Here is a 27,500-nt window from a genome sequence, read left to right as displayed (position 1 = left end):
AAATGGCGGACATGACCGATAAATTTATTAAACTGTATTCATCCACGTGAAACCAAAATGGCGGACATGACCTATAAATATATTAAACTGTATTCATCCAAGTGAAACCAAAATGGCGAACATGACCGAAACGAACTTATCAAATTTCCTTTCCTCGTAGCACCAAAATGGCGGACATGGATAATGCATAATTAATATATCACCTCATCCACATGAAACCAAAATGGTGGACCTAATTACTGATTATACTGTTCCTAACTTGACTATGCACATAAATCCAAAATGGCGGGCCTGACCAATTCGAAATCAACAATCCTTATTTCTTCCTGTGAAACCAATATGGCAGACAAAAATTCTCTTCACTCCGACGACGTACTTTTTTCCACACACGCACACACACGGAGAGAGAGAGAGAGAGAGAGAGAGAGAGTAAAATCTAAACTAACAAAACACGTCATCGGGTTGAAGGGCTTAATAAAAGTCTAGTGCCACGCGGACACAAAATGGCGGACGTGGCCAGCAGGTACGCGCCCTTACTACGAAGCACCCTCCACGTATTTTCCAGGTAATCAGATACACGGAAATCATCACGAGGTACATCATCATCATCATCAACATCAAAGTCCACTGCAGGGTTGTGTGTGTGTGTGTGTGTGTGTGTGTGTGTGTGTGTGTGTGTGTGTGTGTGTGTGTGTGTGTGTGTGTGTCTCCCCCCCCTCTCACACACACACACACACACACACAGCCTTCTCCACTCTGACCCATTGACTGTTTGCCTCTGCCCGGAAATCAAGGTGTCATCATACGGTACGCACATGCCACAGTGAGTGCTCATACTTCCGCTACCATCATCATCATCATCATCACCGCTACCATCATCATCATCATCATCACCACTACCATCATCATCATCATCACCACCACCACTATCAACACCATCCTTACCACCACCATAATCATCACCCTCTTCACCACCACTATCATCATCATCATCATTATTTTATCCCTACTGTTCTAGACTTATGGGACACCTTGTAATTATATCTTTAAGACATAGGACACCTTGCATACATATCAAAGACTTCTGCAACACCCTGTACACACATCTTTAAGCCTGCCCTACTATGACACCCTTTTTATTTATTTACTTTTTACCTCCTGTGTATGGTTGCGTTAATGGCGTTTCCGATTCACGAACACTGGCGGTAATGGGACTTCCGGTATTCGTGGGCTTTATGGCGTTTCCGGTACAGTGGTGTTACGGCTCTTCCGGTATACTGGTGTTAAGGCCTATCCCGGTATATGCTAACCTTTAACCCATTCACCTCCCTGACCTGTCCCCTGCTAACGCACTTACTCAAGGGGGTTATATCAGTAAAACATTGGGCACCGATTATTCTTTTCCTTATACAAGACAATAAAATGGGCTGTCATAAGCAGGATGTGGGTACTTTTCTGGATAAAGGTTGGTAAAGGATTCAACATTCTATCGGTGAGCACACGATCCTGATGCCATTTGCAACGACATACCGCTGTCAAGTGGCCTTTTCTTCTTCGCTAAAAAAAAAAAGGAGGGGGGGGGGATCAAACTAGGATGCTTACTATGATATGCGATCCGTATTGTCTCAGAGCCACGCACAGAAAAACTAATTGCAAAAAAAAAACTGTTCCACCCATGACACCCGTAGCCTGACCAAGTGTATGTTCTACTGAAAACAATTTAATGCAGCACAAAACCAAGCACTGACTTCCTTCCACCGCTTATAATCACCAGGAAAATACATTACCAGTACAAATATATTCTCCTTTCTCCCGGTTTAAGTTACGAGACACTAGACGAAGATACCTAACCCTTCTTTGCTCAGGTGTTGGCCAGGTGTAGTTAGACTGGAAGGTGTATTTCATTAGTAACCAAGGAGACTCATTCATACCACCTCTTGATATAAATATGTTAATGAAGTCTATGGTCCGTATTCTCGTCGGTTATGGAAGCTCCCTAACACCATGTCCTGAGCGATTTATTTTGCTTATGACACCTTGCCGTCCTCTTCCGTGCAACTTAAATCATTCCAATATCACCATCCTTTGTGAATAAATAGCGTACAAAACGATATTACCCAGCCGTATCCAAAAATAAATCGGTAAGGAATAGGTGTTACGGAGCTTCCTTGACTGCCGAGAATGAGCCTATATAGAAAAAAAAAAAAAATCCGTATTCTCATAGGCTAAGGAGGCTCCCTAACACCTTTTCCTTAGCGACTTATTTTCCAAACTACCCATTAACATCATCATTTTTTTTATTATATCTTTTTCAATGTCGACACAGATAGCACGAATAACACACACACACACACACACACACACACACACACACACACACACACACACACACAATTAACGAAGCAGACACAGAAATAAATCGGTAAGGAAGAGGTGTCAAGAATCTTCCTAACCGCACGAGAATACCGCCAAAGATCTTCCGTCAGCTGAGGAAAATCGTCTGGATAGAAAATAAATAAATAAATAAATAAATAAAACCAACACACTACGTCGCCATACTGAAAGGGTTAATCCTACTTCCGGTTTTGAGGTTAACGACTGATTCTGACCGATAAGAGTGAGATTACGTAATACCTCCTCCTCAGCGATTTATTCCGTGGATTACACCAGATTTTAACCGACAAATCCCGTATTATAAGTGGCCTTGGAGATTACGTAACACCATATTATCAGCGAATTATTCCGCGCATTTCATCTCAATACCCTCTTTTATGCTACTGATGCCATGTTGATGTTAAAAGCGCAAGAAATAACATGTAAGAGAAAATATTATGCGTAAGAAATAACAGGCAAGAGCAAACAGCAATGCGTCAGGTGCAAAATAAATCGCTAAGGAAGTGGTGTTAAACGCTCTTCACTTTAACCTGGTCCAGATTTGTCACAAGGCATTTTATTTCACGTAGTTCAGTGGCAGAAAATGACAATACTACGGCTCTATATTCTTCCCTACAACACTTCTTCGTGACTAGCAACATATTATTCTAGTGCCGATCTTAAGGGCAATGCTACAGCTCTACATCTTTTACACGGCACTTCTTCGTGACTAGCAACATATTCTAATGCTATCTTAAGGACAATGCTAGCACGTCTTCGTGACTAGCAACATATTCTAGTGTTAATCATAAGAAAAATGCCACAGTTCTACATCTTTTGCACAGCACTTCTTCGTGACTAGCAACATAATATTATAGTGCCGATCTTAAGGGCAATGCTACAGCTCTACATCTTTTACACGGCACTTCTTCGTGACTAGCAACAAATTCTAGCGCTAATCTGTTGTTACACCTCAGCATTCAGGACAGAGAGATGGCAATTTTAGGCCAAGTTAAGGTGAAAAGAGTACAGTAATAGCACACGAAATTGCTGCCATGGAGGGAGGGAAGCATGGATGGATGGATGGATGGAGGGAGAGAGGGAGGATGGAAGGAAGGAAGGAAGGATGGAAGGAAGCAAGCAAGCAACCGGACAAGGAGAGAAGGATGGAGGGAAGAACGGAAAGAAGGAAGGAGGGAGGGAGACAATTTAGGATCAACTCTAACACCTTTTTTTTTGTTTTCTTTTAATAGTGCGCCTTGAAAAACAGTGCACTGGGACGCACATTTCTATTCTGTATGCTTCTTATCATCCGGAACCCTCAGCCAGGATCAACGCTCGCCCCGTCGTCTGAAAACTAACCATACGTTCTTCTCGAAAATAAGGTCAATGTTTCCCAGCCAAAATTACGCCTTCACCTCTTACCTAATCTACCCTGACCTACCCTAACAATGCCTAACCCATCCCACTACGGCTGCTTGGCTGAGGTGGCTGGCTGAGACATACACCCATACAGAACAGACATATGCGAGCGGGACGCCTTCACGTGGTGGCACTGATATGACGAGGAGGTGGAGCTGCCCGGTTATACACACGTCCCTCCATCCCTTCCCTATCCCCCGATAGGAAGATGGGGGGGCTGTGGAATAAGGGAAATTTCAGCCTGCAGTCCACTAGGTTCACCCCCAACAACAGAATAAATCGCTACGGTAATGGAGAGATATTACGCAGCTTCCTATAAGAGAGAGAGAGAGAGAGAGAATCAACACAGTCCCGGTAACATTAATAAACTTGTGAACCGGGTGTTAAAATATCTTGTACCTGGAATAAACTCTTGCATAATAAGGTGAACCGGGATTATTATTATTATTATTATTATTACTATTATTGTTATTATTATTATGACATCATCATCAACACCCACCTCTTCTTCCACCTCCACCTCCTCCTCTTCATCATCTGATCATCCACGTCTTCCTCCTCTTCCTCCTCCTCATCATCGTCCACTTCCTCCTCCACCTCATCATCATCATCATCATCCAGCCCATCCTCCTCCTCATCATCATCCACCACTTCATCATATCATCATCATCCACCCCATCCTCCTCCTCCTCCTCATCATCATCATCCACTCTTTCCTCCTCCTCATCATCATCATAATCATCAACCAATTCTTCCTCTTCCTCATCCTCATCACCATCATCATCTACCCGTTCCTCATCATCATCTACCACTTCCTCCTCATCATCAACATCCATCACTTCCTCCTCCTCCTCCTCATCATCATCATCATCATTAACCTCTTCCTCTTCCTCTTCCTCCTCCTCCTCATCATCATCATAACCACCACCACCTTCCTCCTCATCATCATCATCACTGAACTAGGACCAATTAAGGCGTCAGTAAGACCCTGTACCGGTAAACTGGGTAGCCTAATAAAACGTACAGGTAAAATCCCATCCATAAATTTCGTACCGGTTTACCAGTCCTAAAAAATAAATTAATTAATTAAATAAAAATTGCCTGAAAGAAAAAAAATCTAGTTGAGTGGATTATTGCGGCTCCTATGACCCAATTTTGGTCCCGGTTCACCAGTTTCCCGGTACAGCACGCAATTTTACACACATTCCCGGTACATTTTTTTTAATGGAAGGAAGAAAGAACCAAAGGCCAGGAGAATACAGTCCCCCATCCCGGTACAGATGAAATATACTGCGCTCAATTACCGGGATTATATGTTGTGATACCGGTTGCAATCTATGGCTATCCTTTACCGGTATTACGTGTTTTTATACCGGTTTAAATACATATCTCATCCATTTACCGGTAGTAAATAATATATCGTTACAATATACACTATACCAGTCATTCCCGGTATTATATGGCATCTTATACCGGTTAATAATATACAGGAACCATTTACCGGTACAATGCTATATATCCCGGTATTAAATGAAGCCTAGAGACACCATTACCCGTACCAAACAATGCTTATACCGGTTAAAATGTACCGGTATGACTATCATTTACCGGTATAGCTATCAATTACCGGTATCGTGGGTTACATTACATACCTACCATATCCCGGTACTAAACAATACTTTCTACCGGTTTAAGCACAGAGCAACCATATACCGGGATCCTACCACGCCTTAAACTGGTACCGGTATTAAGATGCGGTATTTTCGCTTCCCAGTAAAAAATTAATACCAAACGCGTACCGGTATTACATAATGATTTACACCGGTCCAAACATACTGATCCCGGTACAAATAAAGGCAGACAAATACCCGGTACATTGTGAATTATCCTTCCTACCGGTTTGCCCCAGTCAGTTCCCGGTACATAGGAAATACTGATCATTCACCGGTATTAGATACTGATTTACAAAGAATAATAACCGTAACACCGTGATTTTAACATAATTGGCATAAAATTAATCATCATCCGGACCTCCTTTCCCACCCTTGGGCAAGGTGAGGAGTAGCAATGTCCAGACAGTCCAAATTTGCCCAGTCCAATGGGCCAGGCTTCCATTTACTCATTATTCAAGCCCCCGGAATCCTGGCTCTATCGGATACGCCAAAAACATTCACCACGTTCTGTAGCTTCACACAAACATATCCGATAGAGTCAATCCGGACGCTGCCACGTTAAAATGGGGGTGCCAAATCCCTGATCATGCACTTCTCTTCACAACATTCATCCAGCCAGCTCCATCTCTTGTCAGTCCCCTTGCCTCACTGACTTCCAAACCTCTCTTCCCCACACATCCACCATATCTCTCCAGTTTTTCCTTGGCCTAACTCGCCTCCTCCCACCTTCAAGTTCGCTCAGATATACCTTTTTCATCACTCTATTGTTATCCATTTTCTCCACATGACCATACCATCTCAGTACACTCTCTTCGATTCTGGTGTCCACCGACTTCCTTACTCCACATCTTTCACGAATCACATTATTTCGTATCCTATCCACCCTTTGTACTCCACATACATTCCTCAGCAGTCCCATCTCTACTGCTCTTACTCCTGACTTTTCATTTTCATGCCATACCATAGTCTCACAACCATATGTTAAAGGTGGCACTAACACTCCTTCATGTAAGCGTCGTGCAGCTGCAACACTCAAGCCTCTGTTTCTTATCAAGGCCTTCATTGCACCAGCTACTTTTCTTCCTTCTGTCGTTCTACTGTCCATTTCTTTTGCACATTTTCCTCTCTTTTCTATCACTGTACCGAGATATTTGAACTCTCTCACCAATTCCAGTCTCTCTCCATTCACTGTAACATCGCACCGGAAGTCACCTTCTCTCTCAACAACCACCACTTTACTCTTTTCTACATTTACTCTCAAGGCACGACGCTCACAGACATCAGCAAAACTCAGCACTAGCCTACCAAGTTCTTGCCCGGTATTTGCAAGCAGTACTGCATCATCAGCATACAACAAATTTGAGATACCATCCATCACCATTCATTACCAACGCCATCCCTCTCTCCATTACTCGAGTTTTTACTTCTCTCGTCACCCCATCAATATATACCGGTATACTGAACAACCATGGGGACATCACACAACCTTGTCGCACGCCCATACCGATCGTGAACCATTCACTTCGATGTCCATTAACCATTACACATGCTTCACTACCATCATAAAACATCTTGACGGCACCTAGCAGCTTACCATCCACACCGTACATGCGCAAAACTTTCCACAATCCCTCCCTGTCCACTTTGTCATATGCTTTTTCCACATCCATTAATGCCATAAAACACCTTATGGTCCTGCATAATAATAATAATGATAATAATAATAATAATGATAATAAAAATAAGAATAGTACGGTAGTAGTGGTAGCAGTAGTAGTAGCAGTAAAATAGTACCATAGTAACAGTAGTAATAATAGTAACAAAAACAATACTAATAGTAATAATAATAAGTGATAATAATAATAATAATCCTTCTTTCCCGGTAACAATAACAAAAAACAACTACAACAGAATAACACCATATCCTATTCCCGGTAAAATGGCACACACACACACACACACACACACACACACACACACACACACACACATACACACAGCTAATATATCTCCGGTACTTTCTAATAACTTACACATTACTACCGTGCCTTTTTCCCGGTAATACTGAACAAGATAAAATATTCCCGGTAAAGAACTGGGACTGGTTCGCTGATAACTCCCTCATTCCCGGTAGAAGTAAAACAGATCTAAAGCTACTCCCGGTACAAGGCCTTTACCGGTTTATGATCCAAATTCCCGGTATTACAACCAAACCAGAAAATTACCGGTAGACGAAGTAGACCGGTTCTCTTGCATTTCTTACTCCCGGTTGATATATATATAAAAAAAAAAACTATTAAAAAACTACAACCGGTATGAACTTTAAAAGGGCTATTCCCGGTATGACCTGGTGAGATAACCGGTGATAAGCCCGGTAATAATTAACTGACATAATAACACTCCCGGTACATGACTTATATATACCGGTTAGTCACTGCATACCCTTATTCCCGGTACAAATACACCAGTAACCCTCTACCGGTATACGCATGACTACCGGTATACACAGGATTTGGACTAGTTTACTGGTACAATGTTCAACCTTTAATCCCGGTACATAAAAAAATACCGGTACATAATCTGAACTGGTTAACTTAGACTACTTATTCCCGGTACGCGATTCTGACAGTCTACTCCCGGTAAAAACAAGACCACCACCAGTACTACGATTTTTACCGGTTAACTGGTGTGATGGATTCTGCCTATTCCCGGTAAAAATGAAACCACTCCCAGTACACGATTTTTACCCCCTATTCCCGGTAAAAAATAAGACACTGCTCCCGGTACACGATTCTGACCGGTTATCGAGCGTGAGGGGGATTCCCGGTAAAAATGAAACTACAACTACCGGTACAGGACGTGCTTTTGACCGGTTAACTGGAATACCTGACATATTCCCGGTACAAAATGGACCACAGACAAAATAAAGGCAAATATATGACAATCCCGGTACCAAAAAAAGAAAAAAAAAAATCCGATGGAGTATGACATTAAAAAATAAATCACCAGTTCAACAATGCTACGATTCTTCCCGGTTTCTCCCGGTTGCAATCACAGAGAAATGGTTTACCGGTATTATACGCTATTTACATATTCTCAGCGTCTTTCTCTTACCGATTTATTCTGAGCACTTCACCTCAATATCCTACTATAATGTTCCTAATGAATGGTTTACCGGTATTATACATTAATTACATATTCGTAGCGTCTTTCCCTAAGCGATTTATTCTGAGCACTTCACTTCAATATCCTCTCATATTAAAGCGATACTCAAGATATAAACAGGAGAATGTTGAGGATTTATAGGCAAAATAAATCGCTGAGTGGGAGGCGCTACGAAGCTTATAAAAGAATGTTTGTGTTAATAATCAAAATAAATCGCTCAGTGGGAGACGCTACGAAGCCTATAAATTAAAGAATGCTGGTGTTAATAATTAAAATGAATCGATGAGTGAGAGGCGCTACAAAGCCTATAAATAAAAGAATGTTGGTGTTATCAAAATAAATCGCTGAGTGAGAGCCTATAAGTAAAAGAATGTTAGTGTTAATAATCAAAATGAATCTATGAGTGAGAGGCGCTACGAAGCCTATAAATAAAAGAACGTTGGTGTTAAAAATCAAAATAAATCGCTGAGTGAGAGGCGCTACGAAGCCTATAAATAAAAGAATGTTGGTGTTAATAGTCAAAATAAATCGCTGGGTGAAAAGTGCTGAGAAGCCTCCTACGCCGCCTAGAATACAGTCCTGTACTTCTAATTCCACCCTGGTTTTTGTAACACTGAGACTGTACCGGTATATGTAATGCTTTCCCGGTATTATGTAACGTTATAACCGGTTGAGGAGAATGACAGGAGTTTTTACCGGTAATACTAAGACTGAACCTGGATATATTCATATTCATCATCACCATCATCACCACCACCACCACCACCACTCATCATCATCATCACCACCACCACCACCACCACCACATCCACCACCCACCACCACCAATCATCATCATCACCACCACCACCACCACCACCACCATCACCCATCACCAACCATCATCATCATCATCACCACCACCTCCACAACAATAATCATCACCACCACCACCACCACATCCAACACCACCATCATGAACGCTATATACGCGAATGACACGTTGTATTGCTTAACTGCTACCGTCAGACGATTTTCCTCGGCTTGGGAGAGACTTTTAGAACTGGAGGGGTTAGATAAAGCCTTCATCAACCCCTCCTTCATTGCTAGAGGTCTGTCAGAAGATGGGGAAAAATCGTCTGGTGATAAGAATTAGTATATACGCGTCATTGTGCTGAAGGGGTCACTCACACCTACAAATATAAGGTGAAAAGAAAGAGCAAATTTCTTACCATAATGACTTTTACTTTACGGTCTTGCTATTAGTATCATTATCATCACCATCATCATCATCACATCATTATCGTCATCCCAACCAATATTTCTATCACAACTATCATCATCAGCCCAACCTGCATTCCCATCATCATCATCATCATCAATCCAGTCTGTATTCCTACCACCACTATCATCATCATCAATCCAACCAGTACTCCTACCACTTCTATCATCACGATCATCAACCCATCTGTATTCCTACCAACACTACAATCATCATCATCAACAACCTCTACCACCACCACCACCAACCTGCATTCTTAACACTACTATCACCACCACCACCGCATTTTTCATCCCAACCTGCATTCCTAACACTACTACTACCACCACCACCACCATAACCACCATCCCACCCTTCCCCTGTACTTAAGACCCTGGAGTTAAGGGTTAGAAAATTCCATTCCAACAACGACAACCACCTCAACGCAATAAACCACGAAACACGAGATGGGTACATTGGATAACTATCACACACACACACACACACACACACACACACACACACACACACACACACACACGCAACACACACACACACACACACACACACACAGATAACACGGGCAATATCACACACACAACACAATTATGTACTGCAAAATGATCTCAAAATATATATCCAAACCTTCACTGCCACCAAAATAATGGGGTGACTAAATAAAATAAAGAAACAAAGATCACATTACACTGGTACCGTCAATATCCCATCATCATCAACCCTAATCCCCACCTAAATAATAATAATAATAATAATAATAATAACAATAATAATAATAACTAACGTAAAATTACCTGGTTTCGGATTAACACTAAATAAATACCGCCGATCATCAAAATTAAAAATAATAATAATATAAGCAAAGACCAGAGAGATGTCTGAAAAAATTCCCATCACAGAAATATCACCATAAATATCCGATAAACTTAACACACGCAAAAATTATCCTCCATTTATGAATACATGAATACAAATATTCTCCAGTATATTCCTCCCTCGCCGATAACATTCTAATGATATAAACGGTATTTCCACTATACATCCATTTGGTATATAAAAACGAGATGAGAGTAAATATAACAGCCTTGGATACAAATTAACATGAACTGTGTCACAAATAAGGGGCACACACACACACACACACACACACACACACACACACACACACACACACACACACACACAGAGTTGTTATATTATTCCACTACGCTGTTTTACGATAAATTTCCTTTTATGTAACCATTCTGAGTTACAACTGCCCTTCTTAAACGATGGACATCAACAAAAACGGATTAAACAGCAAAAATATCCAGTAGTAATAGTAGTAGTAATAATAATAAAAACAATTATAAGTGTACAATAATAATATCCACCGTACGATAACGTCTGCCTCCGCTGTGCCATACTTTGTTGACGTTCTGCTCCAGCGGCCGCCATGTTGGAAAAACAAAAGAGGCGCGGGAAACTGGCCGACTTCTGTATTTTGAAATGGCTTCTGTCCACTATAGGAACTTAAAATCGGGGACAATAATAACTTAAAACCGAGAATAATAATAACTTTACAACAGGGAACAATAACAAGGGAATCTAGACTATAATTTCATGGTTATTACGTTGATACAAACCTTCACATTAGGACCAAAACAAAAGGGACGCGATATTACTTGTATTACGCAACCTCACAAAAAATAATACTCTAGGATATAATTTCGCGGCTACTTTAAACATCCAATCGCCTCATATGACGATAAATATGGAGTATTATTTTTTGATCGCTATTAAAACAAAGTTACATCAAATTTCACGGCTAATACACACAATCACATCGAGAACTGGTAAAAACAAACGGGGAATTGTGATACCTTCTTCGCAGCAATTCTAATTATTCTCTTTGGTCTATACTTTCAGGGTTAATATATGCATAGAAATACAACCGGAATGAGAAGTATTTTGAGGACTATACCGATACTCCTCGTGATAAACCTTCATGTAATAACAATAAATAATAATAATAATGATAATAATAATAATAATAATGGTTCTAATTTAGATGTACACTAATTTCATGAGTGATATAAGTACCCAAATATTTCGAATTAACGGAAATATCATCATTATCATCATCATCATCTCATCCAGACCTGCACTTTAATGATTAATATAAGCATCCAAATATTTTGAATTGTACGGAACAGAATCATCGTCATCATCACCACCATCATAATCATCCATATCTCTTGTATTATAGTATCAAAACAGAACGAATAAGAAAAATTTATCAACCTCGTTCGTATGACTCCCGCGGAACAGCATCATCATCATCATCATCACCACCACCACCACCATCATCCAGACCACCCGTGTCATGGCATAAACCAAAATGAATGAGAAATATTAATCAACCACGTTCCCAGGACTACCAAATAAATAAAATCGTCTGGCTCATCATCATCAACACCACCACCACCATCCTCCTTATCTCCCGTGTTACAAGATGAAAACAAAATGACTGAAAAATATTATCAACCACATTCCCGTGACTCAGCTTAATGAAATCGTCTGTTACTCTAAGCTGAATAAAACCGTAGGATGGAAGAGCGTAGTAGAGTTATCCCAAGCATGAGGGATACTAAGGCCGTCAGAGCGAGACTGCCTTACGCAACTTAAACCTACAACGTAAAGGTCGATATAGAGAGAAGAGCATTGTTTTGACCGTAATAAGGAAGTTCCTAAGACGCTAAGCCTAAACCTGGGAATTACGGCCAGGGGTTAGTGCAAGCAGGAATCTTAGCACTTCTTCCTTAGCGATTTATTGTGCAATATTACACCTAAAACATGTATAATATTTATAAAGTTTTAATAACTATATAGTCAATATTAACATCATGCACAAGGATACTGAGGTGTTATACGCAAAATAAATCGCTTAGGAAGAGATGTAACGATATTTCTAATGCCACTTTAAATACGACACTATTATTTGACCTGACATTTCAAAGTTACGGAAGTGAAATTCTTGGAACTCTGAAATAAGAATGACGCCAGTATATATACCGGTATATATATATATATATATATATATATATATATATATATATATATATATATATATATACACCGTATATGGAGGAAGGAGCGGGGTGACATTATGCTGGTAACAGAAAGGCGACTCTTACGTAAGCTAACCTACAAAATAAGGGTCGATACTGAGGAAGTGCGTTGTTTTGGCCGTAGTAAGGAGGCTACTCACAGCTAAGCCTAAACCTGGCAATTACGGACGGTGTTAACCTCTTGACTAAGATGAAAATTTACTTTATGCAAGTATATTTATTTACCGTAAATATCAGACAATTTACTTCAACTTACCGATGATCTCTTGTAGGGGAGGGCTTACTGAGGGCTACACCTAATCCCTCCCCCACCTCGAAAAATATATCCTCAGCTGAATAAAATCGTCTGGAGGTAGAATGAATGAAGCTAAAAGTTCGTCATCGGAGTCAAGGGCAGGACACATTAATGCTTTGGGCTGTAATTTCAGGACTAATAATACGCATATGAACTCTTGAACAATTTCGGGATGGAAGAAATTTATACACTAAAATCGTGAGAAATTAATGTTATTAGGCTGATTATTATTAGAAGTCTATTTTTACATCACAACCTACCAAAAAAAAGGAAAAAAAGAAAAAAATTAGTAACAGTCCCTGCAACACAAGGCCCCTCTGAATATTAACCCAGTGGACTGCAGGCTGAAATTGCTCTCTCCTGCAAACCACTATCCCCTATTTATTTATTTAATTATCTTCTCTGAAGAAGGATCCCTCTCCAGCGCCAGATTACAAAAACATGATGGTTAACGAGAACTGCGTTGTTTATATGGATGGTTAACGAGAATTGCGTTGTTTATATGGATGGTTAACGAGAATTGCGTTGTTTATATGGATGGTTAACGAGAACTGCGTTGTTTATATGGATGGTTAACGGGAATTGCGTTGTTTTTAAGGATGGTTAACGAGAACTGCGTTGTTTATATGGATGGTTAACGGGAATTGCGTTGTTTTTAAGGATGGTTAACGGGAATTGCGTTGTTTATATGGATGGTTAACGAGAACTGCGTTATTTATAAGGATGGCTCACAAGAATTGCGTTGTTTATATGGATGGTTAAGAAAAATTGCGTTGTTTATATGGATGGTTAAGAAGAATTACGTTGTTTATATGGATGGTTAACGAGAATTGCGTTATTTATAAGGATGGCTCACAAGAATTGCGTTGTTTATATGGATGGTTAAGAAGAATTGCGTTGTTTATATGGATGGTTAAGAAGAATTGCGTTGTTTATATGGATGGTTAAGAAGAATTGCGTTGTTTATATGGATGGTTAAGAAGAATTGCGTTGTTTATAAGGACGGCTAACGAGAATTGCGTTGTTTATATGGATGGTTAACGAGAATTGCGTTGTTTATATGGATGGTTAACGAGAATTGCGTTGTTTATATGGATGGTTAACGAGAATTGCGTTGATTATAAGAATGGTTAATGATAAAAGGATGGACGAAAGAACTGCGTTGTTTATGAAGATAGTTAACGAGAGAATTGCGTTGTTTATAAGGATGGTTAACGAGAGCAGTGCCCTGTTTTGTCCGTACTAACGAGGCTGGTCCCCGTTAAGCCTAAACCTGGGAATTACGGCCGGTACTCACTGCACGACCGTTACTCTACCCGTCAATCATACCTACCATCCTCCCAACCTACCCTACCTATCTACCTCCCAACCTACCCTACCTATCTACCTCCCAACCTACCCTACCTATCTACCTTCCAACCTACCCTACCCATCTACCTCCCAACCTACCCTACCTATCTACCTTCCAACCTACCCACCTATCTATCTTCCAACCTTCCCTACCTATCTACCTTCCAACCTACCCACCTATCTATCTTCCAACCTTCCCTACCTATCTACCTTCCAACCTACCCTACCTATCTGCCTTCCAACTTACCCTACCTACCTACCTCCCAACCTACCCTACCTATCTACCTTCGAACCTACCCTACCTATCTACCTCCCAACCTACCCTACCTATCTACCTCCCAACCTACCCTACCTATCTACCTCCCAACCTACCCTACCTATCTACCTTCCAACCTACCCTACCCATCTACCTCCCAACCTACCCTACCTATCTACCTCCCAACCTACCCTACCTATCTACCTCCCAACCTACCCTACCTATCTACCTTCCAACCTACCCACCTATCTATCTTCCAACCTTCCCTACCTATCTACCTTCCAACCTACCCTACCTATCTGCCTTCCAACTTACCCTACCTACCTACCTCCCAACCTACCCTACCTATCTACCTTCGAACCTACCCTACCTATCTACCTCCCAACCTACCCTACCTATCTACCTCCCAACCTACCCTACCTATCTACCTTCCAACCTACCTTTATACCCCGCTCACCTTAATCTGGCCCATATTTGGTATTTCTGCGGCTTATTTCCCGTAGCGCAAACAGCGTAACTCAACCTCCTTTACGTATAATATTCTTGCATAAATCTTCTGGTTATAAAATCGTGTTGCAGCTCAATATTCACGATGGAAAGACAGTAATTTTACGGACAAACTGAACACGATTACACCACCTTGTAAAGTCTGCCACGTCCACACACTTTCCCCTGACACCGGAGGGATCTCTGTCAAGTACGGATTGTCCTTACCGTCCTCTGAATCTTGTCACCTCCCCATGACTATAAAGGAGCACTGATTCTTACTCAAAAAACGATGGCGACTATAATTTTTCATTCTTCCTACAGGCGATTCTTTTCAAATGACGCAATCCTTCTTAAGTGTTGAGGAAGCTAATAATCAATAAAATCGTCAAAGATAGATATAATACCATAAAAAAAAGGCACAAATACATGTTCAGTGCAGTAATCACAAAATAAATCAACCTCGCTTCACGTTAACATTACTACCAAAAACATACTACTACTAACCACCACTTTAACCCAAAACCTACTACTACTAAATGCCAAATATTACTACTAGCCACCTAATACCTACTACCACCTAACACTACCACCAACCTAGCACTAACTCTTAATCCTTCTACTCCTCACACTAAACATCTAACACTACTACCAATCTAGCACTATCCCCTAACACTTCTACCCCTCATACTAACCATCTACCACTACTACCAATCTAGCACTATCCCCTAACACCTCTACCCCTCACACTAACCCTCTAACACCTAACACTCAAATACTGGAACGATCAAGCCTCCACTCAAGCAGTACCGATCCTGACCTTGCCCTACAGAACGCATCCTCCCTCCCCCTCTCTCTCAGCATCCACACCTCGCCTACCCCCTACCCCCTTCCCCCCCTTCTCTCTCTCTCTCTCTCTCTCTCCGGTGACAAACTGGAGGAAAAACACGAAGAGGAAAATGGAGGCAAACGAATGGCGAAATAGGGAACATTAACCGATAATAATAATAATAATAATAATAAAAACTCGATAAAAAGGTTCTAGCGGAATGAACAAAGATGAAGAAAAATATGACCCAAAATACAGAAAAAAAAAATGGAAAAGACAGAGAAAAATTAACTCCTTTTGCAACCACATTCACAACCCGCAACACTTTTTCCATCGCGATTTATTTTACACATCACTGCACATCCTCTCTATTATGTACTGAGGCAAACTGTGTCGATATTCAATGCACATAACATACAAAAGAATAAGACTACGCAGAATAAATCGCTAAGGAAAAGGTGCTACGGAGCCACTATAATAAATTTCAGCATTACAAGGGCCACACGAGAGAATTTCCAACCCTCTGACTATATTTCCCTCAGCTGATCCAAATCGTCTGTGTGGATGCCTCAGTAAAATAACACGGCCATAAAAGCAAAATGGAAATAATAATGAGGATAATAATAATAATAATAATAATTAGTAAGTAGTAGTAGTAGTAGTAGTAAAGGCAGTAGCAGTAGTATTGGTAATTTTTTCTTTACTACCACTACTACTACTACTACTAATTATTATTATTATTATTATTATTATTATTATTATTCCCATTTTGCCTTTTGTGGCCGGGTTATACTGAGGCAGCCACAAAGACGATTTTCATCAGCTGTGGGATGTCCTAGTTGTCACAGGGTTGAAAATTCTCTCGTTTGGCCCTTGTAATACTGACATTTGTGGCTCCGTAGCACCTTTTCCTTAGTAATTTATTCATAGTCTTCTTCTACTACTACAATAATAATAATAATAATAATAATAATAATAATAAACTAAAAAATAAAAGATCCGTATCATAAACAGCGGAAGAGTCACGACAATCATCCAATTTTCGGCGCTATTTTCAAGAGCAAATAATAATAATAATAATAATAATAATAATAATAATAATAATAAAAACAACCTCTATCACTGCTCCCTGCACTGTGTCATGTGGGATGCAGTCTAATCATACCTAAAAATGACAGGTTGTAACTAAATGCAAGGTGTAAGTTTTAAAATGGTCGCCGGTGTTACAGAAACTGAAACGGAGGAGGAAATCGATACAGGGAAGCAGGGATGAAAACACTGAAACTAGAAGATAAATAAATAAAACTAAATCTAAAAAAATCAATAATGAAAAACAAGTTAAATTTTGGCAAAGGAAATGAAAGGATAATTTCTGACGGACGTTAAAGGCACGCACATTATTATTATTATTATTATTATTATTATTTATTATTGTGATCGCCCTGCATCCCACATCATAGTACTGTTAGCAATGATGTAGAGAGGACAGATATATTTTTAACTTCAATGCGTTTAAGATTTTACCATTAAGAAAATTGGGGCTCTTCATTCCTCTTCGCTTTAAGTGTCAACTACTTCACTCGGATGACGTATTTTTATTCTCCCTGACATTTTATTATTATTATTATTATTACCTCCGCCGTGGAGGTTATGTTTTCACCCCTGTCCGTTCGTTTGTTTGTTTGTTGGCTGGTTGGTTTGTGAGGATGATTACACAGAAACTACTGGACGGATTTCCACGAAACTTGGTAAAAGAATGGGCCTTGGCCCAAAACAGACTCCATTAAATATTGGTGCGGATCCAGATAAAGGTGCGGATCCAGGAATTTTTCTCACTTTCTTTAACAATGGGAGGTAAGGCGTTTTTCGACATTTTCGTAAATTTTTCACTCAATATTGCATGGATGTTGATGGCGGGGACATGCGCTCTACTGAGTGCCATTCGTTACTATTATTATTATTATTATTATTACTATTATTCCCATCACCATCATTATTATAATTAATATTTATACTGTTATTACTATCATTTATAATTATTATCATTTTTAATATTTTAATTTATGAGAAACTTTTCGACGGGGAAGCGTTTGGACACAGCCTTCGTTAACCTCTTCACGACGAGATCACTTTTCCAAAGTTAAATAAATTCCCGTGTCCGTAGCGAGAATAAAATACAAACGGCGGTGTAGGAAGAAAACACACACACACAGACAGACAGACAGACACACACACACACACACACACACACACACACACACACACACACACACACACACACACACACACACACACACACACAGGGTCGCCAAGAAGTGCACACATTTCTTGTCGGGGTGTTGTAGGAGGACGAAGGAGAGTGACAATGTCTTAAAGAGTCTGGGGGAGTGCCTGAAAGCGTGCTAGGGTGCCTGGGAGTGTCCTACAATACCTGGGAATGTGCTAGAGTGCCTGGGAGTGTGCTAGAGTGCCTGGGAGTGTGCTAGAGTGCCTAGAAGCGTGCAAGTGTGCCTAGAAAGGTGCCAAACTGCCTGAAAGTGTGCTAGAGTTCCTGGGAATGTGCTACAGTGCCTGGATGTATAAAGAGTGCGTGGGAGTGTGCTAGAATGCTTGGAAGTGCTAAGTGTGCTACAATACCTGGAAGGGTGCTGGAGTACCTGGAAGGGTGCTGGAGTACCTGGAAGGGTGCTAGAGTGCCTGGAAGTGTTAAGAGTGCCTGGAAGTGCGCTGTGTCTGGGAGTGTGTTGGAGTGCCTGGAAGAGTGCTAAGTGTGCCTTGGATAGAATGGGGGTGCGTGCAAGTGCCTGGGAGAGCGAATGCCTGGGAGTCAGTGGGCGTGAATGTGACCGCTTCGGAGAGGGAGAGTGGCTGGTAGGATGCGGGCAGAAACTATGGTGGTGATGAACTGCGAGTGGACGAGTGAGGGAGTGAGTGGCAAGGAGTGTGCGTGAGGACAAGTGCGTGAGTGAGGCAGTGTGAGTGAGAATGAGTGAGCGTTTGATTATGTGGTGGTGTGGCAAAGTGTGAGTATAAGTGTATGAGTGTGATGTGGTGTGAGTGGCAGTGAGTGTGAGAGTGTGAGGTCAGTAACCCCCCAGGCAGCAGCGCAGTAGCCTCCGCCCTGGTCCGCCCATCACATCACATCACTATCACATCAGCATGGCGGTGGGCGGGAAGGCTGTGGTGGTGTGGGCGTGGGCAGGCGTGGGCGGGGCGGGCGTGGGCAACATGTGAGCCACAACACCACCAGTAGGCCTAATATAGATCCCGGGAGGGGCCAGCGGCTGGGGGGTGGGGGGACGAGGGGGAGAGGGGAGGGGTGCCAACCCAGCCCGGCCCCGGGGAACAATCGAGGCGGCACCCCTCCCCTCCCCTCCCCCCATCACCCCCTCCCAGCGCCCACCGCCACGCCCGCCGCCACCCACACATAAAAACAGGGCGGGAGGGTGGGCGGCGAGGGCGGCGGCCGCCACAATGGCGCCCACGCATGAAGGCCACCCACCTGGCACCATCACCATCACCGGCCCGGCCCCGGCCACCACCGCCACACCACACCACCATGCCCACAACCCTGCTGTCCTGTGCTCTGCTCTGCTCTGCTCACCTACCCGTTATCATGGCGCTAACCCTGCTGCCTGTCCTGCTGGTGGTGGTGCTGGTGGAGGTGCAGAGGGCAGCGCTGGTGGTAGTGATGGTCGGGCCCCGCCCCAGGATACATGGTCCTCATCCTGTTCCTGGTGTGATGGGCCTCCTCAGCCATACCTACAGTCCACCACCCGGCTCGGGCCCGGCCTCTGCCTCTGCCTGTGGCTATGGCGGGGTCCAGGTGCTATGGGTGAGCCTGAGCCTGAGCCTGAGCTTGAGCCGGGGCGGGGCAGAGCGGGGCGGGGCAGAGCGGGGCGGGGCAAGGCGGGGCGGGGCGGGCACATGCTGACACTATCACTGGCACACTGGTGGTCACTGTTGGTGCTCCTTTACTTCATCGCACCTCACCTCACCTCACCCCCTTCCCCACCCTCATTCCCTGCCACAGCCACGGCGGCGCCCGCGTCCGTAGCACCACGCCCACCATGGGGGCGGCGGCGTGGCGGTGGCGTGGTGGTGTGCGGTGCGGGCGTGGCGGTGCGGCGGGCCACTACGCCGCCACCGCCGCCGACACTCTGAATGAGCGTGGGGCTCGTGCAGACTCCACGGGCCCCCGCCGCAGCCCTCACCACCCCACCACCGCCACCAGGGCCCCCGCCGCCGACCACACCACCACACCACACCACACACGCCTCACCATCCACACCACTATTCCTACACCATACCACACCACTATTCCTACACCATACCACACCAACTACCCATCCACCACATCCCATACTCCCTACACCACAAACTCTTCCCCCTCCACCACACCCCACACACTCCATACTGCTCCCTCCATGATATTCCCAGCCTCCTCAACCCCTCCCCGCCAGCACCCACCCCTACAACCTCCTCCACACCTCCCCTACCCCTCCCAGCCCTTCCCTCCACTACACGCCTTACCTCTCCCCTCCACTACTCACTCTACTCCCTCCCCTTCCCATCCCACCCGTCTATCTCACCCCCACCACCGGCTCCCTCCCTTCCCGCTCCCCCTCCACCTTCCCATACAACCAGCACCCCTCCAGCCCCTACTCCTCTTCCTACCCCCCCCACCCCTCTTTCTGCCAGCCTTCCTCCCTCCCTCCCCTCCTCTCCGCCACCCTCCAGCCCACCATAATCCCTCCAATCCCCTCTCTCCCACTCCATCTTCCCTTCCCCCTCCCTGCATTACTCTCGTCCCTCCCTCCCTCCCTGCCTCGCTCTCACCCTTCCTCGCTCTCACTCCTCCCTCACTGCCATCTCGCTCTCACTCTTGCTTCCCTCCCTCCCTCTCACGCTTGCCTTCTCTCTCTCTCTCTCTCTCTCTCTCTCCCCTCCTGCCTTCTACCTCTGCCAGCTCACTTCCCTCCCTCTGATTTCCTCTCCCTGTCTCTATCATTCCTCCCCTTCCTCCCTCCCAGCTCACTCACCTCCCTCCTCTTTCCACCCTGATTCTTGCCTCCTCCCTCCCTCACCCTCATTCCTCCCCTCCCTTCCTCAACACTTCCCTTTCTCCCTCCTACACTGGATCCATCGCCCTCCCCATCTCCTCCCTCCCAGATTCACTCATTCCTCCCATTCTCTTTTCCCTCCCCTACTCTTCCACTCTCTCTCTCTCTCTCACTTCCACATTCACTTATGCTTCCCTCCTCCCCAACTCCTCCCCATTCTCTCCTTCCCTCCCTCACACTTTCCTCCTCCTCCGTGACATCTCCCCTACCCTACATCTGCTATCCTTGTCTTATTCTGGTAATACAGCCCCACTCTTCAAGGAAACGCTTAGTATGGGTCATCCAGCCTACTGCAGTCAGCCTTTCTTATGCTCCCTTCTTCCTCTCTCCTCTCTGATATCCATTCTCTCCCTTCCCCATTTATATACCTCCCTTCGCCCTGATTCTTCATTTTCTTCTCTCCCTCTCTCCCGTCCTTAGTGTAATCCTCTCTCTTATATTCTTTCCTCCACATCATTTTCTTCCTTGTACTCTCCCCTCCACCCTGATTCCCTCGTTCTCTCCCTTTCTATCCACTGGTTCTTTCCAACCCTTCTCCCTGATTCTTCATTCTTTTCTCTCCCTCTCCCCCGCCATTACTTTCATCCTCTTCCTCACTTACATTCTTTCCTCCACTTCATTTTCTTCCATTTACTCTTCCCCCTTCCCTTCCTAATTCACTTCCTCCCTTCTCTTTTCTCCCTTACTCTGCTTTCTCTTTTCCCCTCCCTCTCTCATCTTCGTCTCTTCATCTCCCTTCTCTTCTTCCATGCTCCTCATTCTCTCCCTCCTTCCCCCTACCTCTAACTTTCCTCTGACCTCCCTATTCTCTTACTCCACATTCTTCTCTCCCTTTCTCCCTTCGTAGTCTCCTCCTCTTCCTACCTTCCTCGTTAATCTACATTCTTTCCTTTCTACCCCCTCTTCTTCCCTCTCCATTTCTCCCTCATTCTTCCCAATTTCTCCCTCATTCTTCACCATTTCTCCCTCATTCTTCCCCATCTCTCCCTCATTCTTCTCCATTTCTCTCTCATTCTTCCCCATCTCTCCCTCATTCTCCCCCATCTCTCCCTCATTCTCCCCCATCTCTCCATTCTTCCCCATTTCTCCCTCATTCTTCCCCATTTCTCCCTCATTCTTGCCCTTTTCTCCCTCATTCTTCCCCATTTCTCCCTCATTCTCCTGTCACTGCATATTCTCTCCCTTTTCCCTTATTCTTTGTTTCTTCTTCACTTCTCCCTAACTCCCTTCTACTTTTACTCTCCCTTATTTATTCACAATCGTCCTGTTCTTTCATTTTCTCCCTCTCTCCTCTTCCCTGCCTCCCTCAATCCCTTCCATCTATTTCTTACTCTCCCTGATTCATTCAAATTTCTCCCTCTCTCCTTCTCTCTCTTCCTTCCGTCCATCCATCCTTCACTCCCTCCCTTCCTACTATCATTTACCATCCCTACTTCATATTCCTCTCCCTCTCTCCCTTCCATCTCTTACTTTTCCTTTTTCAGCCTATTCCCTTCCCTCCCCTCCCTTCCATCTATCTCTTCTCTCCCTTAGTCATTCATCTAACTCCTCTCCTCTCCCTCCCTTCTCCTTTCCATCGCCTATTCTCCCTAAATTAATTCATACTCTCTCTCCTTCCCTCCATCTCGCCGATACCTCCCTCCCTTTCTCCTTCTCCCTCATTTATTCATTCTGTCTGTCTGTCTCTCTCTCTCTCTCTCTCTCTCACACACACACACACACACACACACACTTATTCACATTCTCTCCAAGCTCTCTCCATTCCCTCTTGTCTCCCTTAGTCTATCCCTCCCCCCCTCTCTCCCTCCCTATATCCCCCCTCCCTCTCCCTGATTAATTCTCATTCTTCCCTTCCTCACCCATCCCTCCCCCTCCTCTCTCCTAATTCTTAACTCTCTCTCTCTCTCTCTCCCTCTCAATTCTTCTACCTCTTCCTCCACCTTACTTCCTCTTCAACTCTTCTCCACCTTTCTTTCTCTCTCCTTCCTCCATCTTTTCTTTCCTACATATTCCTCCTCTCCACTTTTTCCTCCCCATCTTTTCTTTCCTCCACCTTCTATTCTCCTCGTCTTTCCTCTAGCATTCTTCCTCCACCTTCCTCTTCCTTTTCTCTCTTCCAACCTTCTTCCTCTACACCCTTTCTTTCCTTCAACATTCTTCCTCTCCTCTCTTCCTTCTCTTCCTCCCTCTCCTTTCATCCCTTCAGCCTCCATCACACGCACCAGGTTAAATATCACAAGCAATTGGAAATAGACATAACACCACATACGAATAATAATGATAATAATAATAACTTTCTTTCCTCCTTGCAGTCTTTCTTGTTTAATTGAGGTAGGCACTTCTACCCTCTAGAATTAACCGATTCCTACCAAGCCCCGACACAATGACCGGCCTATGACCTAGCTGTGTCCACACAGTTTTGGCTGCTTGGAGCAACGGCTGAAAAACTGATTTTTTTCATACTTTTCACGTCTTGAGCTGTAGAAGCATTACTAATGGGTGTAAAAAGCTTTGACTTCTTTAGGCGTAATCCTGAGGTCATTCGATATGGGAGGTGTTCCATCCATTTCCCCCCTCTCCTCTAGTTTTCGAGTGGCAACCCTGCGAAGATTGACCTCAGCACCCCAAGCAGTCTCGTTTAACTCTGGCAGGCATTTCAACCCTTCAGAATTAACCGATTCCAGCCAAACCTGGATACAATGCCCAGCCTATGACCTAGTTGTGTCTGCAAGGTTTTGGTTACTAGGCAACTACTCGTTGCCTAGCAACGACCCCCCTAACCCCTCCGTGGCCGTGGGTCCGGAAATCGTCGGGACCCAGTGGCCAGACCCGGCACCATTTATCAAATTTCTAAAATCGATTTTTATATTCTTACCAAAAAGAGAAACGTTTGGCGCACCTGGCAGTACAATTTTTAGCTTCCTAAACCCATCCTGTGCCTCGCGACGAAGAGTGAAAAAATTCGCAAAATGACTGCGTACACGCCAGTGCAAAATAAGCAAAGGAGCGAAGGAAATGGTTTGAAATTACTATATAGGTGTATTACGAAAAAAAAAAAAAAAATCAGTACATAATATGGGAGGCTTCATAAAAAAATATGAATCTTTTCACAATTTTTTCATGTTCATTGTGTTTATGCAAGAATCGAGTTATTTCTGTTGTGTGGGTGGTTTGTGTCCAAAGAGAGGCAAAAGATGGTATTTTTAGACTCTAACCAGATAAGGGTCCTCCTTTGTGTGTACAGACTGAACTGCAGCAGCTAAAATCCGATAAACCTGTTTAGAGCTGGCCATCGTCGCCTACCGGCTAGTATTAATAATAATAATAAGTGGTGGATGGGGGCGCTCACCATCCACTCACTCGGTGTAGTGCTGCTGTTGGGTGTTTGCCCTTTCCTCTCCTCCATCCTTCTTTCCTTCCATCCTCTTCTGTCTTTCTTTCCTTCATTCTTTCCTTGTCCTTCTGCCTACGGGTGACTTTACACTCCCTCTTGTGTCTTTCATTCCTTCATTTTTTCCTCTTCCTTCTGCCTGTGGGTAACTATACACTGAGTGACAAGCCAAATGGTTTCCTGAACACCAGGAAACCATTTACTACGCTGGGTGGTAACCATAAAACCAAATTTTGGCGCCTGGTGGTTTAGTGGGTAATTATTGTGCTCCAATCGGTTTGAGCCGGTGAAGGTTTATATCCAAGGGATGGTTGGGGTTTATTGCTCACGTAATGCCACTCAGGGATGAGTGAGGCTGGTCACTCTCACCTTAAATGTCAGGACCAACTGCCTAGCCCCGGGCTCCTACGCTCCTCATGGGGCAACGTAGGATTGGATGATGGATGGATGGATGAATAATAATAATAATAATAATAGTAATATTAAAACTTCCGTCACAAGGATATAGTGATGGGTAAGAACGACGAGGGCAATAACAATAAGAAAATTATACTAATATAATTAATAATAATAATAATAATAATCCCACAATCCCACATATTCCTCACAACATGATAATATTCTCAACCGTAACAATATTCATTCAGTCACCAATCCTACATATCAGCTTTACTAATAATACGCTTACTGAGCATAAAACCAATAATGATACGCAGAAATTAATACTCTGTTAATATGCTAAGAAGTAATACTCTTAACATGCTGAGAATACTGATAGGCTAAAAAGAATATGCCTTGACAGTGATACATTTAGCAAACTCTATAACTTTTAATATACAATGCAATGCTAAGCTATACTGTTTCTCTTTTTATCTTGGCCTAAAATTGTCATCTTTCTAATTCCAGTGCCGAGTTGCAGCACTAGATTAACGCCAGAATATGGAGCTAGTCACGAAGAGGTGCTACGGACAGGATGTGGAGCCGAAGCTTTGCCTGTTTCCGTCTGCCAATGAGTTACGTCAAATAGGCTGCAAAAAAACTAAAATATGGGCCAGAAAAAAAGAAAAAGAAAATGATACAAAAAAAAACTAATATTGCTACATGATAATTAATGAGAGAGAGAGAGAGAGAGAGAGAGAGAGAGTTAAGGAAACATATTTATATAAAGATGAAGGAATTATAGAGGAAAACATTAAGAGGAAGAAACAGGTCAGGAGGGAGAGAGAAGAATGGAGGGAAGGGAGGAAAGTGGGGAATGGAGGGAAGGGAGGAAAGTGGGGAATGGAGGGAAGGGAGGAAAGTGGGGAATGGAGGGAAGGGAGGAAAGTGGGGAATGGAGGGAAGGGAGGAAAGTGGTGAATGGAGGGATGGGAGGAGAGAGGAGGGAAGGGAGAAAAGAGAAGAATGGAGGGATGGGAGGAAAGTGGTGAGTGGAGGGAAGGGAAGAAAGAGGAGACTGGAGGGATGGGAGGAGAGTGGAGGGAAGGGAGGAAAGAGGAAAATAGAGGGATGGGAGGAAAGTGGAGGGAAGGGAGGAGAGTGGAGGGAAGGGAAGAGACTGGAGGGAAGGGAGGAAAGAGGAAAATGGAGGGATGGGAGGAAAATGGAGGGATGGGAGGAAAGTGGTGAGTGGAGGGAAGGGAGGAAAGAGGAAAATGGAGGGATGGGAGGAGAGTGGAGGGAAGGGAGGAGAGTGGAGGGAAGGGAGGAGACTGGAAGGAAGGGAGGAAAGAGGAAAATGGAGGGATGGGAGGAAAATGGAGGGATGGGAGGAAAATGGAGGGATGGGAGGAGAGTGGAGGGAAGGGAGGAGAGTGGAGGGAAGTAGACAAGAAAGTGGTGGAACAGAAGGAAAGATGAAAGTGGAGCGAGGGAAGGGAAGAAGAAGGAAGTGGAGGAAAGGAAGGAAAGACGAGTGTGCAGGAAAGTGGAGGAGGGAGGGAAGAAAGCAGAGGGAAGGGAGGAGGGAGGGAAGAAAGCTGAGGGAAGGGAGGAGGGAGGGAAGAAAGCTGAGGGAAGGGAGGAGGGAGGGAAGAAAGTTGAGGGAAGGGAGGAGGGAGGCTGGGAAGAAAGCTGAGGGAAGGAAGGAGGGAGGCTGAGGAGCATGGAGGAAAGGAGAGGAGTAGGCCTATGGTGATGGTCTGCTTGAGGGAGAAGAAAAAGGGGGGAGGGGGAGGGGGGAAGGAACAAGGGAGGGAGAGAAGGAGAAAGGAGGTGGGCAAGCAGGGAAGGTGGTAGGGAAGGGGGAGGGAGAAGGGAGGCTGAATAGAGGGTAGGCTATGGAGAGAGAGAGAGAGAGAGAGAGAGAGAGAGAGAGAGAGAGAAATGGTGTCAACGAAGGGAGGGGAGAGGTGAAGGAGGGGAAGAGAATGCAGTAAGGGGAAAGAGAGAGAGGAAGAGAAGGAAAGAAAGTGAGGGAGAGAGGGAGAGAAGGAGAGAGAGGGAGTGAAAGAGACTAAGTGAGAGGGGAAGAAGAGAGTGAGGAAGAGGGGGAGTGAGGAAGAGGGGGAGTGAGGGAGAGGGACAGAGTGATGAAGAGAAGGAGTGAGGGGGAGGGAAAGAGTGAGGAAGAGAGGGAGTGAGGGGGAGGGAAAGAGTGAGGAAGAGAGGGAGTGAGAGTGGAGAGAAAGAGTGAGGGGAAGGTAGACAGTGAGGAAGAGAGGAAGTGAGGGGGAGGGAAAGAGTAGGGAAGAGAGGGAGTGAGAGGGGTGGGAAAGTGTGAGGAAGAGAGGGAGTGAGGGGGTGGGAAACAGGGAAGGGAGGATGAGA

At 44.0% G+C, this 27,500-nt stretch overlaps 1 protein-coding gene across 3 annotated transcripts in view; it reads right to left on the bottom strand.

Annotated features, from left to right (window-relative positions):
- LOC145403039 (serine/threonine-protein phosphatase 4 regulatory subunit 1-like) overlaps window positions 1–27,500 on the bottom strand; it is a 275,696-nt gene that overhangs the window by 227,442 nt on the left and 20,754 nt on the right. For 2 of the 3 annotated variants that reach the window (XR_013897924.1, XM_080274879.1), the window contains exon 1: window positions 19,826–20,178. The exons of the other annotated variant lie outside the window; for it this stretch is intronic. The gene's annotated coding sequence lies outside the window, so the exon portion shown is untranslated. Of the gene's footprint in view, window positions 1–19,825; window positions 20,179–27,500 lie in introns of those variants that run through there. 3 annotated transcript variants of the gene reach the window in all.

Source organism: Coenobita brevimanus, chromosome 60 (assembly GCF_032717465.1).
Source record: "Coenobita brevimanus isolate Jiangsu-jjx chromosome 60, ASM3271746v2, whole genome shotgun sequence".
NCBI classification, from domain to species: domain Eukaryota; kingdom Metazoa; phylum Arthropoda; class Malacostraca; order Decapoda; family Coenobitidae; genus Coenobita; species Coenobita brevimanus.
The sequence above is the reverse complement of the archived record's forward strand: the minus strand, read 5'-3'. Positions and strand labels throughout refer to the sequence as shown.